Source organism: Hypanus sabinus, chromosome 13, assembly GCF_030144855.1.
Source record: "Hypanus sabinus isolate sHypSab1 chromosome 13, sHypSab1.hap1, whole genome shotgun sequence".
NCBI lineage: Eukaryota > Metazoa > Chordata > Chondrichthyes > Myliobatiformes > Dasyatidae > Hypanus > Hypanus sabinus.
In genome coordinates, this window is record NC_082718.1 from 45873371 (window position 1) to 45888291 (window position 14921).

Below are 14921 nucleotides of genomic sequence, written 5' to 3' on the forward strand. Positions count from 1 at the left end.
CCTGCCAAGCATTGAGATTGCTATCCAGCTGCCAACAGTATAATAAGGGTTCTGAACTGTCCTTGTCTCTGCCATTCATTAATTCTAACACTTGAGGAAGTTCCATGTATATACCTACAGTTGTGTTGCCCCTAATTTACAAAGGGTCTTCGGACCCAGCAAGGAAAGCGGGGCTGTTTTAGATATAATGAAAATGTCTGTTAAAAGCTTATCCTTAACCTTTTATGATATATACAATTAATATTGGCATGATGGATAAGTCTATTAATTTTATTTCTTGGAATACTAATGGTAAAAATCATCCGATTAAACATAAAAAAATATTTAAAGTATTCCATAGACTAAATGCTAATATTATTTTTGTACAGACCCATATTAGGAAGGAGGATAATCAACGCTTTTTTAGGTTCTGGAAGGGTCAACTATTTCACTCGAATTGTACCGCCAAAATTAGGGGTGTGTCTATTTTTATAGACCCATCAATTTCGTTTACACATCATGAAATTATATCTGATCCACAGGGCAGATTCTTGTTGATTACTGGTTCACTTTTTATTCGAAAAGTGGCTCTAGTTAATATTTATGCTCCAAACTTTGACTGCCCTGAATTTTTAAACGTTTATTTACTTCCCTTCCTAATCTAAATGAATATATGTTGATAATGGGTGGAGATTTCAATTGTTGTTTGAATCCTTTGATGGATAGATCTAAACCTATTCGAATTCTTCCGAATAGATCAGCCTTACTTATTAATTCTTTTATGGTCGATTCGGGAATTACTGAAATATGGCGGTTTTTGAACCCTAAAGATAAAGAATTTTCGTTTTTTTCACATGTATGTCATAGTTATTCTAGAATTGATTATTTCCTTATTGATCATCATTTATTAACAGATGTTACTGATTGTAAATACGATTCTATTGCCATTTCGGATCATGCACCTTTGAAATTATCTATCAAGATTTCGGACTCTTCCATTAATACTAGATCTTGGAGACTCAACGCTACTTTGCTTCAAGATCCAGAATTTATTACCTTCATAAAACAGCAAATTGACTTATTTTTTTCAACAAATTATACCGAAGGAATTGACAGAGGAATACTTTGGGATTCTTTTAAGGCTTTTATTCGTGGACAAATTATCTCATATTCTGCTGGTAAAAGAAAACAAAGATATTTAGATATAGCTTTATTAGTGGATAAAATTAAAGAAATTGGTAAGATTTACTCTGTGACTCCTACCAAAGAACTTTATAAGAAAAGAGTTGAGCTTCAAATGGAACATAGCTTATTATTATCTTCTTCAATTGAGAATCAATTAATTAAGACCAGGGCTCAATTTTATATTCATAGTGACCGAACTGGTAAACTGTTAGCTAACCAATTAAAAGCTATTTTGACTAAGCGACAAATTATTAAAATTCGTAAACAAGACGGTAATTTGACTACTGATCATAAAGAAATTAATAATGCTTTCCAAGATTTTTATAAATCTTTATATCAATCAGAATTTGATGGTGATCTGTCTATGATGGATAATTTTTTTTAACAATTTGAATATTCCCAAACTGACAGATGAAGATTGAAGTTTGTTTGATGCTCCTATTTCTATGGCTGAAGTAGGAGAGGCTATCTCATCAATGAATTCAGGGAAAGCTCCTGGTCCTGATGGCTATATTATAGAATTCTTTAAAACTTTTTCTTCTTTGCTTTCCCCTTGGCTTTGTGAAATTTTTAATGATGCATTCATTAAGAAGAGATTACCCCAGTCTTTTTATGAAGCTACTATTTCTTTAATTCTTAAAAAGATAAGGATCCTACTTTAAGTGCATCTTATCGCCCTATATCACTACTAAATGTAGACTCTAAGATTCTTACAAAAATTTTAGCTATTAGGTTAGAAAAGATACTATCACAGATTATTTCAAGAGATCAAACTGGTTTTATTAGGAACCGATATTCCTTTTTTAATGTTAGAAAATTGATTAATATAATTTATACTTCTCCACCCACAACCTCAGAATGTGTTATTTCATTAGATGCTGAAAAAGCTTTTGATAGAGTTGAATGGACATACTTATTTAATGCCTTGAAAAATTTTAATTTTAGCTCTAATTTTATATCATGGATTAAATTAATATATTATAAACCTGTTGCTTCTGTTCTTACGAATAATTACAGATCCTCTTTTTTTCAATTATCTCGTGGTACGAGACAAGGTTGTCCCTTAAGTCCTTTATTATTTAATATTGCATTAGAACCTCTAGCCATTGATATTCGTGAATCTCCTAATATTTTTGGTATTACCCATAATGAGAAGTTATACAAGTTATCACTCTATGCTGATGACTTGTTGTTATATATTTCTGATCCTGATAAGTCTATTCCCGCTATTCTATCCTTGTTGGTTCAATTTGGTAGTTTCTCTGGATACAAACTAAATTTGGACAAGAGTGAATTATTTCCTTTAAATGCGCAAACTTTACTGAATGACAGGATACCATTTAAAGTTGTTACTGATAACTTTATTTATTTAGGTATAAAAATAACCAAGAAATATAAAGATTTATTCAGATTGAATTTTTTACCTATGCTTCATCAAATTCAACAACTTGCTACTAGATGGTCTCCTTTATCCTTATCATTAGTTGGTCGGATCAATGCTATTAAAATGATGATTTTACCAACATTTTTATATTTATTTCAAGCCTTACCAATTTTTATTCCTAAATCTTTCTTTGATAACATTGATTCAAAAATTTCCTCATTTGTGTGGCAAAATAAAAATCCCAGATTAAGTAAAAGACAGTTACAGAAATCTAAAAAGGATGGTGGTTTAGCTTTGCCTAATTTTAGATTTTATTATTGGGTGAATAATATTCAAAATTTAATATATTGGAAACTAGATTTAGACTCACCATTGTGCCCACAGTGGGTAGATTTAGAATGGAATGATGCACAAGGATATTCTTTATTCTCTGTTCTTGGTTCTTCTCTCCCTGCTGATTTAGTTAAATTCAATAAACAGATATCTAACCCTATTGTCAAACATACATTACAAATTTGGTTTCAATTTAGTAAGTTTTTTACTCTGAAAAACTTTGTTCTTGATAGCCCTATCTTACTTAATTTTTTTAAACCTTCTTTAACAGATCAAGCTTTTAGCATATGGAAAAGGAAAGGTATAATATGTTTTCGTGATCTTTTTTTTGAAGGTAGTTTGATGTCTTTTGACCAACTTTCCAACAAATTTAAATTACCTAAATCTAATCTTTGTTAGATATTTACAAATTAGAAATGTTTTATATAAAGTTTTACCATCCTTTCCTAATTCAACTTTGATAGATTTTTCAGATATGATTTTTACTTTAAATCCATGTCAGAAGGGATTGGTGGCTCTTACTTATAATATGATTATGAAGATACAACCAGAGGTATCGAGTAAAATTAAACAGGAATGGGAAAAAGAACTTCAATACAATATATCAATGGAAAAATGGGGAAAAATTTTACAAATGGTTAATTTTTCTTCTGTATGTGCTAAACATGCTTTAATACAATTTAAGGTTGTACATAGAGCTCATATGTCTAAAGATAAGCTTGCTCGATTTTATTCTCATGTTAACCCTCAATGTGACAGATGTCATTTAGAGGTGGCTTCATTGACCCACATGTTTTGGTCATGTCCTACCTTACATAACTATTGGAAGGACATATTCGCTACCATTTCCTTAATTTGGAATATTGATTTACAACCTCATTTTATCACTGCAATTTTTGGTATACCAAATGAGGATGATAGTCGACTTTCCCCTTCAATTAGACGAATGATTGCCTTTGCAACATTAATGGCCAGAAGGTCTATATTACAAAATTGGAAAGAAGTAAATCCTCCTACCACATTTCAGTGGTTCTCTCAAACTATTTCTTGTCTGAGTTTAGAAAAAATTAGAAGTACTATTTTCGATTCATCAATTAAATTTGAAGAAACTAGGGGACCGTTCATTCGACATTTTCATATGAATTAATTTGGATGCTTCCAGACCTTTTCTCTTTTTATCCTTGTTCTGGTATGGAGTTCCAGAGTTTTTGACACCATCATATACATATAAACTATTATTATTGCCCATGTTAGTTTAGGTTTATTATTTTTATATATATTTTTTCTTGTATTTTTATATATTTTTTCTTTTGTTGACTATTCTTAATCCTTTTCATGTATAATCAATATAGGTTAGATTGATTATTATATGATCTTTTTTTGCTGATAGCTTAATAAGATATTGTTATCTTGTTACTAATTTAACTTTAAGTTTAATGTACTCATAACCTATTTAATACAATAGTCTGTTTTTTTATATATGAAATTCAATAAAAAGATTGAAAAAGAAAAAAGAAGAAAAAGCTTATCCTCCATTATTTTTCTATTTTCCTGACCTTTTTTCTGCCTTTTCGAGTAATTTTGAGTCATCTCTAGTACTGCTAACACTTCTTCAGCTTCAATTCCTCTTTCCTGAGACGCTTCTCTCGTTACAGTGATGTCTGGAGTGTCAGATGCCTGCACTTCTGGCATGGAGGGAGGGGGGTTATAAGGAGTGGGTGCAGGTCGTCATCATTATTAAATCGTCTATTTCACTACTGGGTGCCAATGAGGCACTGGAGGTACGGGGAGTTATGGATAAAGTACCGTGGCAGCTTTCGTTTCAACCCCAGCTTTCTCCGTTTCCGGCTGCTTCATCTCCTTTTTATTTGGAGGTTGGTGTCTTTCAGCCACCTCCTTATATCATTTTAAACATCTTTACATGAAATCACTCTCCCAATTTGGGTCGCCGTTCCCATGTCACCGCATAAGGATCATCTCCGGTTTCTCTGATTACCATATCCGCCGGGAATCCAGGCGGGATTAAGGGGTCTCCTATTTGCTGGTGGTGCCGTTTTATCTTCTTAATCTTTTTATTTTGAAAGATTACTTTCTCCGTATCTTTTGGAAATATTTCATGAATCCTTTGAGAAGGGTAGTTTACCTTCTTCTTTATATGAAGCTTCTATTTCCTTAATCCTTCAATTTGTTGAAGTTTTGTATCATTTTATAGCTGTAGAAGATTATGTACCAATAAAAAGATTCTAAAAATGAAATGGTATTTCCCTTTGAAGACAGTACCCCTGTGACTGTCGTGGTTACTTGAAATGACCAGGAGACGCAGACAATTCTTCGAGAAGTTTAAACATTTATTTGCAAACAAAGGCTGAGGCAATCAATGAAAGCCCACCGAGCTCCGGTGTACAGCATTCTTTATAGTAATTTCTTATCTCAGTTACATTTTGGTTTTATCAGCATACCCAATCAATTTTTAGTTGCATATCATCTATACGTTAACTAATCAATCGCTCTTGCCTAGCTCTCGGTGCACCACCAGTATTTCTTTCCAGTTCACAGCTTGGGCCTCATTCCTGGCCATGGTTGTTTCTCAGTCAGCCTCCCTTAACCTCCCTCACATTACAGCTCCTGTTCATACAATCCCGTCTACCACCGTTATCTCTCCATAAGCCATTCTATATGGGGTACATTTCAGCTAATTAGTGCTGCTAAGGATAAACAGATGTGTTTTAACTGCCATGGTATGTAGCTAAGAAAATACAAGGTATCTAGTAAAACGTCTCTAGTAAAATAATACATAGTAATATTCAGTACATAGGAGTGATTACATAGTAAATAACTAGTACATAGTAATTATATTTCAGGTATATATAGTGATTATGTCAGGCATATTTCTCAATATGATAAGCTACTATTGGAGATAATTCTAAGTGGATTTGGAACGACGACGGATAAAACCTACAGCGATTGTTATCCTGTTTTACCACCGTGGAACCTGCGGAATGTGACATAAATGCCCCCCCCCCACACCCAGCTCAATGGGTTGGGAATTATCTTTACACATATGTATACACATAACACCGGTAACTTTTGATTATTCAAAATAAGTCGATATCAATCGACACACGCCCCAAAGAAAGCATAGAAAGCGGAAATATAAACTCCAACTACCCAAATAGAAAGCAAAAAGTGAAAAAGTAATTTCTCTCTTCCCCTACTGGACATAAAACTCATTACAGTCGACGTAAAACAATATAATTAAGTTGGAAGTGTCACGCAGGTGAGAAACTGCTAGAAAATTCATCAGTCTAATGAACAAGGAGGCAATTAAAAGAGATAGCGGACTCTGACTTGGTTTTGATAACACTTTTAATTGTGACCTTGAGAGAGAGAGTACGGCACCAGCTGAGAAGTCGCCATGTTAACAGCTCAGAGTGGTTGCGCTAACAGACGGCTGGAACTTCGGATGGAATATAAAAGTTGAGGCTTTGGTCTGAAAACAGCAGAGGAGACACGACACAAGAAAATTGCGGAAGCTACCCAAGAAACCACTGGTGGAGTTTAAGACTACCACAAGGGTGGAGGCCATGGACCGACTAATTTCGACCCGTGATTACCAATGCGGGTAAGAGCTTGCCTGTGGGGGTCTGCTGATGGTGAACCTGTGCCGTGGGTTAGTAGACCGTTCCCTAGAAGGGGCTCTGTCCATCTGTGTCTGTGTGGGGTTCACACGAAATGACTCTAAAGACTTCAGAAGCAAGAACAACTAAAGCTGCCAACGTAAACATCAACTCAATTAACTCTCTCTCTCTCTCTCTCTCTCTATCAATTCAACTTGTGCAACACGAAGTGAACTGAACTGCTTAAACTTACCTGACACCATAAGACTACCTCCGGGACTATTATCTTTGTAACCACACACACATTTACAGAGAGAGAGAGAGATATATATAAGTTTATAACCTGTATCGTATTATGTGGTTTTAATGATATTAATTCATAGTAGTAATAAATATAGTCTTAATTTATAGTAAACCAGAGAGGCCAGACTGCACAGACGCGTGACATTAGCCAGTTGAGCGCGAACAGTTTAAAAAGGCAGCCATATCCAGCGGGCAGTGGAGTGAGAAGCGCTTTGGCTCCACGGGATGAGATGAGGTAGTTGTTGATTGCAAAAGGAGGTAGTATGTGTGTGAGGCCAGTTTTCTGTGGTCGCTGTCAGATGTGGGAGGTCCTGGAGTCTCCCGGTGTCCCGACAGCACCTCTGCACCCGGTGCATCAAGATGCAACTCCTAAGGGACCGTGTTAGGGAACTGGAGCTGCAGCTCGATGACCTTCGTCTGTTCAGGGACAGTGAGGAGGTGATAGAGAGGAGTTACAGACAGGTGGTCACTCCGGGGCCACGGGGGACAGAGAAATGTGTCACAGTCAGGAGAGGGAATGGGAAGAGTCAGGTACTAGAGAGTACCCCTGTGGCTGTACCCCTCGACAATAAGTACTCCTGTTTGAGTTCTGCTGGGGGGATAGCCTACCTGGGAGAAGCGACAGTGGCCGTGCCTCTGGCACAGAGTCTAGCCCTGTGGCTCAGAAGGGTAGGGAAAAGAAGAGTAAGGCATTGGAGATAGGGGACTCTAGTCAGGGGGTCTGACAGGTGATTCTGTGGATGCAGGAAAGAAACTCGGATGGTAGTTTCCCTCCCAGGTGTCAGGGTCCGGGATGTTTCTGATCACGTCCAAGATATCCTGCAGTGGGATGGAGAACAGGCAGAGGTCATGGTACATATTGGTACCAATGACATAGGTAGGAAAAGGGAAGAGGTCCTGAAAGAAGACTACAGGGAGTTAGGAAGGAAGTTAAAAGCAGGACCTCAAAGGTTGTAATCTCAGGATTCCTGCCTGTGCCACGTAACAGTGAGAATAAGGATAAATGCTTGGTTGAGGGAATGGAGCAGGGGGCAGGGATTCAGATTTCTGGATCATTGGGACCTCTTTTGGGGCAGGTGTGACCTGTACAAAAAGGACAGGTTGCATTTGAATCCAGGGGGACCAATATCCTCGCGGGCAGGTTTGATAGAGCTGTTGGGGAGAGCTTAAACTAGTTTGGCAGGGGGGTGGGAATCAGAATGTGAGTGCAGGGATTAAGGTAGGAGGACAAGGGCATGATGCGAAGAGTTCTGAGTCGATGAGGAAGGACAGGCAGGGGACAAAACATGATTGTAGTCAGTTAAAGGGATTGAAATGTGTCTATTTCAATGCTAGGAGTATTAGGAACAGGGAGGATGAACTTAGAGCATGGATTGGTACGTGGAACTATGATGTTGTGGCCATTACTGAAACTTGGTTGGAGGAAGGGCAGGATTGGATGATGCAGGTCCTGGGGTTTAGGTGTTTTAAAAGGAACAGGATGGGAGGTAGAAAGGGGGGTAGTGGCATTGCTGGTCAGGGATAGTATCACGGCTATAGAAAGGGAGGACGCTGCAGAGGGAGTGTCCATGGAGTCAGTCCGGGTGGAAGTCAGAAATAGGAAGGGATCAATCACTGTGCTGGGAGTAGTCTAATAGGCCCCCAAATAGCCCTCGGGACACTGAGGAGCAGATAAGCAGGCAGATTTTAGAATGGTGCAGGAAATACAGCATAGTAGTTAAGGGTGATTTCAACTTCCCTCATATTGACTGGCACCTCCTGAGTGCAAGGGGGATAGATGGGGCTGAACTTGTCAGGTATGTTCAAGAAGGATTCCTGACACAGTATGTGGACCGGCGGACGAGAGGAGAGGCTATACTGGATCTAGTTCTGGGTAATGAACCTGGTCAGGTGACAGACCTCTTGGTGGGGGAGCATTTTGGTGAGAGTGACCACAACTCCCTTAGCTTCAGTATAGCTATGGAAAGGAATAAAATCAGATGAAATGGTAAAGTGCTTAACTGGGGAAGGGCCAACTTTGAAGGGATGAGGCAGGAAATAGCAAGAGTAAATTGGAAACAGATGTTCAAAGGGGAAAGCACAGAAGTAATGCAAGAGAAGTTTCGGGACCACTTGAGCTGCGTTCAGTATAGGTTTGTCCCACTGAGGCAAGGAAAAAAATGGTAGGAAAAGGGAACCATGGCTGAGGAAACACTTGAGGCAACTCATCAAGGGGAAATAGGAAGCATATGTTAGATATAAAAAGCAGGAAGCAGGAAGGGCTCATGAGAAATATAGGGTAGCCAGGAAGGAGCTAAAGAAAGGACTTAAGAGAGCTCAAAGGGGGCATGAGAAGGCCTTGGCATGTAGGATTAAGGAAAACCCCAAGACATTCTATGCGTATGTAAAGAATAGGAGGATGATGAGAATGAAGGCTAAAGGATAAAGAGGGCAACATGTGCCTGGAGGCGGAGGAGGTTGGGGAGGTCCTAAATGAATACTTTGCTTCAGTATTCACAAGTGAAAAGGATCTTGATCAGGATGAGGTCGAAGTTGAGCGGGCCTATGTGCTGGACAATGTGGAGATTAAGGAAGAAGTGCTGGATCTTCTTAAAAAAATTAAGATTGATAAATCCCCAGGGCCAGATATGATAAACCCCAGGTTGATGTGGGAACTGAGAGAAGAGATCGCAGGAGCATTAACTATGAATCCTCTTTGGCTACAGGGGAAGTGCCGGATGATTGGAGAATGGCAAATATAGTTCCCTTATTTAAAAAAGGTAATAGGAAGAAACCTGGGAACTATAGACCGGTGAGTCTTACGTCAGTGGTCTGCAAACTATTGGAAAGGATTCTTAAGGATAGGATCTACAATTATTTGGAGAAGTACAGTCTACTCATGGATAGTCAACATGGTTTTGTGAAGGGAAGATTGTGCCTCACAAGCCTGATTGAGTTTTTTGAGAAAGTAACAAAAGAAATTGACAAGGGTAGGGCAGTGGATGTGGTCTACATGGACTTTAGCAAAGCATTTCATAAGGTCCCTCACGAGAGACTCATCCAGAAAGTCATGAGGCATAGGATAAGTGGAACCTTGGCGGTTTGGATAAAAAATTGGCTTAAAGGAAGAAATCAGAGGGTAGTTGTGGAAGGAAAGTATTCTGTCTGGTGGTTGGTGACTAGTGGAGTGCCGCAGGGATCTGTCCTGGGATCCCTGTTATTTGTGATCTTTATAAATGACCTGGATGTAGAGGCGGAAGGATGGGTGAGTAAGTTTGTGGATGATACGAAGATTGGAGGAGTCGTGGATGGAGCTGTAGGTTGTCGAAGGTTACAAGAGGATATAGACAGGCTGCGGAGTTGGGCAGAAAAATGGCAGATGGAGTTCAATAGGGACAAGTCTGAGGAGATGCATTTTGGAAGGACCAACCAGAAGACTGAGTACAGGATTAATGATCAGTTACTTAAGAGTGTGGATGAACAAAGGGGTTTCAAATCCATACATCCATCAAGGTCGCTGCACAGATTGATAGGGTAGTTAAGAAGGCCTATGGGATGCTAGGCTTCATTAACACGGGGATTGAGTTTAAGAGTAGAGAGGTCATGTTGCATGTCTACAAATGCAACATGACCTCTCTACTCTTGAACTCAATCCCCGTGAGACCACATTTAGAGTATTGTGTTCAATTCTGGTCACCTTGTTAGAGGAAGGATGTGGAAGCTATGGAGAGGGTGCAGAGGAGATTTACCAGGATGTTGCCTGGTTTGGACAAGAAGTCATATGAAGCAAGGTTAGCAGAGCTGGGACTTTTCTCTTTGAAGTGTAGAAGAATGAGAGGGGACTTGATAGAGGTCCACAAGATTATGAGAGGCATTGATATGGTGGATAGTCAGTACCTGTTTCCCAGGGCACCAATAGCAAACACCAGAGGGCAGATGTACAAAATTAAGGGAGGGAAGTTTAGGGGAGACATCAGGGGTAAGTTTTTTTTTAAACACAAAATATTGTGAGTGCCTGGAATAACTTGCCAGGGATGTGGTGGAGGCTAAAACATTAGGGGTATTTAAGAACCTCTTGGATAGGCACATGGATGAAAGAAAAATGGAGGTTTATGGGGTAGTGTGGGTTTAGTACTTTTTTTAAGGATTATATGGAGGTTACATGGAGGGCTGAAGGGCCTGCACTGTGCTGTAGTGTTCTATGGTTCTATGATATTAGATAAGGGAAGAAAAATACATCCAAAGCAATTCTTGAAATATCAGCACAAAAGAAAAACAATCGCCATCTATAAATTATCCAATCTATCTTTAAAACGTAAGGAAATCCAGATAATTACTTAAAAGATCTTTACAAAAGCATATGGAACAAAAAAAAATTAGTTCATTTAAATGCGACAAACAGAGAAAACATTCTAGCTGGTTCAAAATTATCTACGGTCTTTCAACAGTTCACCTGCTATGTCTTCGGAGGTTAAAACCATCCAAACCAGTCTTTTTCAGAGATAAAAATACATTCTAAGGTAAAGAGTTTCTATAACCATCAAATCTTCCAATTTCATTATTCCTTACATCATCAGACAATCAAATAGTTGTAAATCATTCAAACTTCAGGCTTCAGACTCATCAGGCAAAGAGTTAATAAAACACAATGCTTCGGCTGGATCATCAAAAATATGAGCCTCCGAATTTTTGACAAAAAACCTTAATTTAGCTGGATACTGAACGATGGTTTTTTTTGGTAAGCTAAACGCATGGCTGAGGCGAATCCAGCACGCTTCTTAACAATTTCGCGTGGAAAATCTTCGAAAAAGCAAATCTCCGAACTTTGAAATTGAAACAACCTTTGTTTTCTTGCAAGCTTAATAATGCAGTCTTTGTCTTTAAAATGAAGAAAACGCACAACAATATGCCTGGTTTTACCTTGGTCCAACAGTTTTAAAACACCGATTCTGTAAGCCATTTCAATCTCCGACGGTTGCGAACAAGCCTCCAGCAATAAAGACTGAAACATTTTAGCAAAATAATCCAGCGTGTCGGCAGATTCTAATTTCTCTTTTAATCCAACAATTCGGATGTTGTTCCGACACAACCGAGCTTCCAGATCGACAATTCGTTGTTGAGCTTTTTCCAAACGAGAAGAAAGGTCAGCCACATTTTGACTAACTTCTTTAAGATCGAGGCTCAGAGAGTCAATTTTTTCCTCTAAAGGAAGATATTTATCTTTTAATTGAGTTATTTCAGTGCTGATACAGCTGATTTGAGACTCTAATCTCTTCACCCAAGGGGGTTCCTCTGAGAACTTGTCAGCTTCTTTAGGCTTTCCGTTGCCTGGGTCCAGATTCCTTTTATTGCTTAGGGTAGATATAACTGTTGCTCTACAGATCCGACTGAATAAAGTTGAAATTCCAAAGTTTAAGTTGGAAAAGGGAGAGATTAAAGACAGACAGAAAAAAACTATGCCTTACATGTCCATGAGTGGAAGGCGGAGTCTGAAAAGGGAAATACCACCCAGGTAAGGGCTATTACATAGATAGATTCCACAAGGTTGCTCTAATCACACAACGTGATAGCCACTTATCAATGTGCTGGGTCCATGTTCAACCCATCCTTGTGAGCACTCGAAAGTTCCAACCAGTGACCCCTTTATCACTGGCTTCCTTCCATTATTCGACTCCACTGCGACTGACTGTGTGGGAGTGAGTGTCCTTGCTTAAATCAAAACAAGCCACAGAGTCAAATACTTCCACCCCTCTATCAGTAAGAATCAAACAGGAGCCGAGAAAGCCAGCGGCTGACATCACTCAGGCACTCTCTCTTAAAAATAACAGTCCACGGCAAGATAAACCTAGGGGTTCATCACACTTCCCCACAAAAAAGAAAATTTTCATCAAAGAGCAAAATTTTAACTACAAACTAGAGTGTAAAACAATATATATGTGATTATCATGTAACACATTGTAGAAGCGTATACAAGTACCAGTTTCTTCCTCTTGAACTTAGCTTAGCATCTAGACCATCTGCAATGATATTGTCTATGCCAGGGGTCGGCAACGTTTACCACTGAAAGAGCCAATATGGACCCATTTCCCACAGAAAAGAAAACCCGTTTGACATTTAAAATGAAATAACACTGCATACAACGTTTTTTTTTTGCCTTTATGCTATGTATAAACAAACTATGATGTGTTGCATTTATGAAATTGATGAACTCCTGCAGAGAAAACGAACTTACATTTCTGCATGCAACAAAATCATTTTGAACTCCGAAAAAAAGACGTTGGGTTGAAGGTTACTCCATAGTTAGCCTACCTTGGATCGAAGAATTAAAAGAAAGTGCACACTGGCAGGTGTCAGGCATTGGCAGTGGTGATGTATATTAATAGCAATAAAAAACACGTTGTAGCGGCGTGCTACATGCAGCGCTAAAATAAAGACACTGCAGTCAAAGGTAACTTTATTCGAACTAAACAGCCTTGATTTAAAGCCTCCCTCAACCCGTCCCCGTGGGCACGGATGCTCCAAAAGACACGTACTCACAAACCCCCGTAGGCTATCTCCCTTAGCCGGAATGGTGGCTATTTGTGAGCTGGTTCGGATGTGCCAGGAAATGGGTCGCCACAACGTTTTTAGATTGTACAAGATCACCATAATCTTCAAATTTCGAATTACCTTTCAAAAACTAACAAACTACAGGGAACCGCAGCACAGAGATCAAAGAGCCGCGTGCGGCTCCGGAGCCACGGGTTGCCGACCCCTGGTCTATGCCTTTCACATGCTTTATTACCATATCATATTCCTGCAAAATCAGAATCCAGTTTAACAATCTTCTGTTTTTGTCCTTTAGAAACACTAACGGATTATGATCAGTGTAAACCACAGTGGTTTCTGCGCAGGACAAACACAGACATCAAAATGTTGTAAAGCCAAAATGAGTGACAACAACTCTTTCTCTATAATGGAATAGTTCCTTTGATATTCATTAAATTCCCTCAAAAAATTAGCTACAGGGTGTTCAACATCATCACCATCTTTTTGTAATAACACTGCCCCGGCAGCTTCGTCACTGGCATCCACAGCTATAGAAAATGGCTTTCTAAAATCAGGTGCTCTGAGCACAGGTTGATGACATAGAATAGCTTTTAATCAATCAAATGGCTCCTGACAAGGCTCGGTCTAAACAAACTTCTCATCCTTCTGTAGGAGATTAGTTAGGGGAAAGAGCGATATCAGCAAGGTCCTTACAAAACTTACAATAATATCCAACCATTCCCAAAAACCTTCTAAAAGCCTTCTTACCCATTGGAACAGGAACCTCAGCAACTGCTTGGACATTTGCCTGAACAGGAGCCAGCTTGCCTTGACCTACTGCATAGCCAAGATAGGTCACAGTGGCATGGTCAAATTCACTCTTAGCTAAGTTGACTATAAGGTTGGTCTTGGAAAGCCTGTCAAACAGCTTTTCTACTGCCAAGATATGTCCTTCCCAAGTGTCACTCCTTTTGACTAAGTCATCAATATAGGCGTCTGTATTTTCTAACCCTCGAATTACAGAGATAATCATTCTTTGGAAGGTTCCTGGAGCAGTTTTCATCCCAAAGGGCAAAACTTTATGGTCATACAATCCAGAAGGTGTCACAAATGCAGAGCTTTCTCTGCCTCTCTCCATCGATGGAACACACCAATACCCTTTTAACAGATCAATCTTTGTAAGGAATTTAGCTTTTCCAATCTTTTCAATACAATCATCCACTCTAGAAATAGGGTAAGCATCTGTCTTTGTTGCTGCATTTATCTTCCTATAGTAAGTACAAAAGCTAATGCTACCATCAGGTTTGGGCACAATAAAATGGGGTGAGGCCCAAGCTGATGTTGACAGCCTGATAATACCATTTTTCAGCATACATTCAATCTCCTGCTCAGCCAATTTACTCTTTTCTATGTTCATGCGATAGAGGTGCTGCTTAATTAGGTCAGTTTGACCAACATCTAAATCATACACAGCCACCAAAGTTTGTTTGGGTACATCAGGAAACAAATCTTCAAACTTTAGAATTAATTCTTTCAGTTGTTGTCGTTGTTTTGGCTGCAAATGATCAATTTGTTATCAATGTTTTCCAAAATAACTGAGTTCATAAACCTCA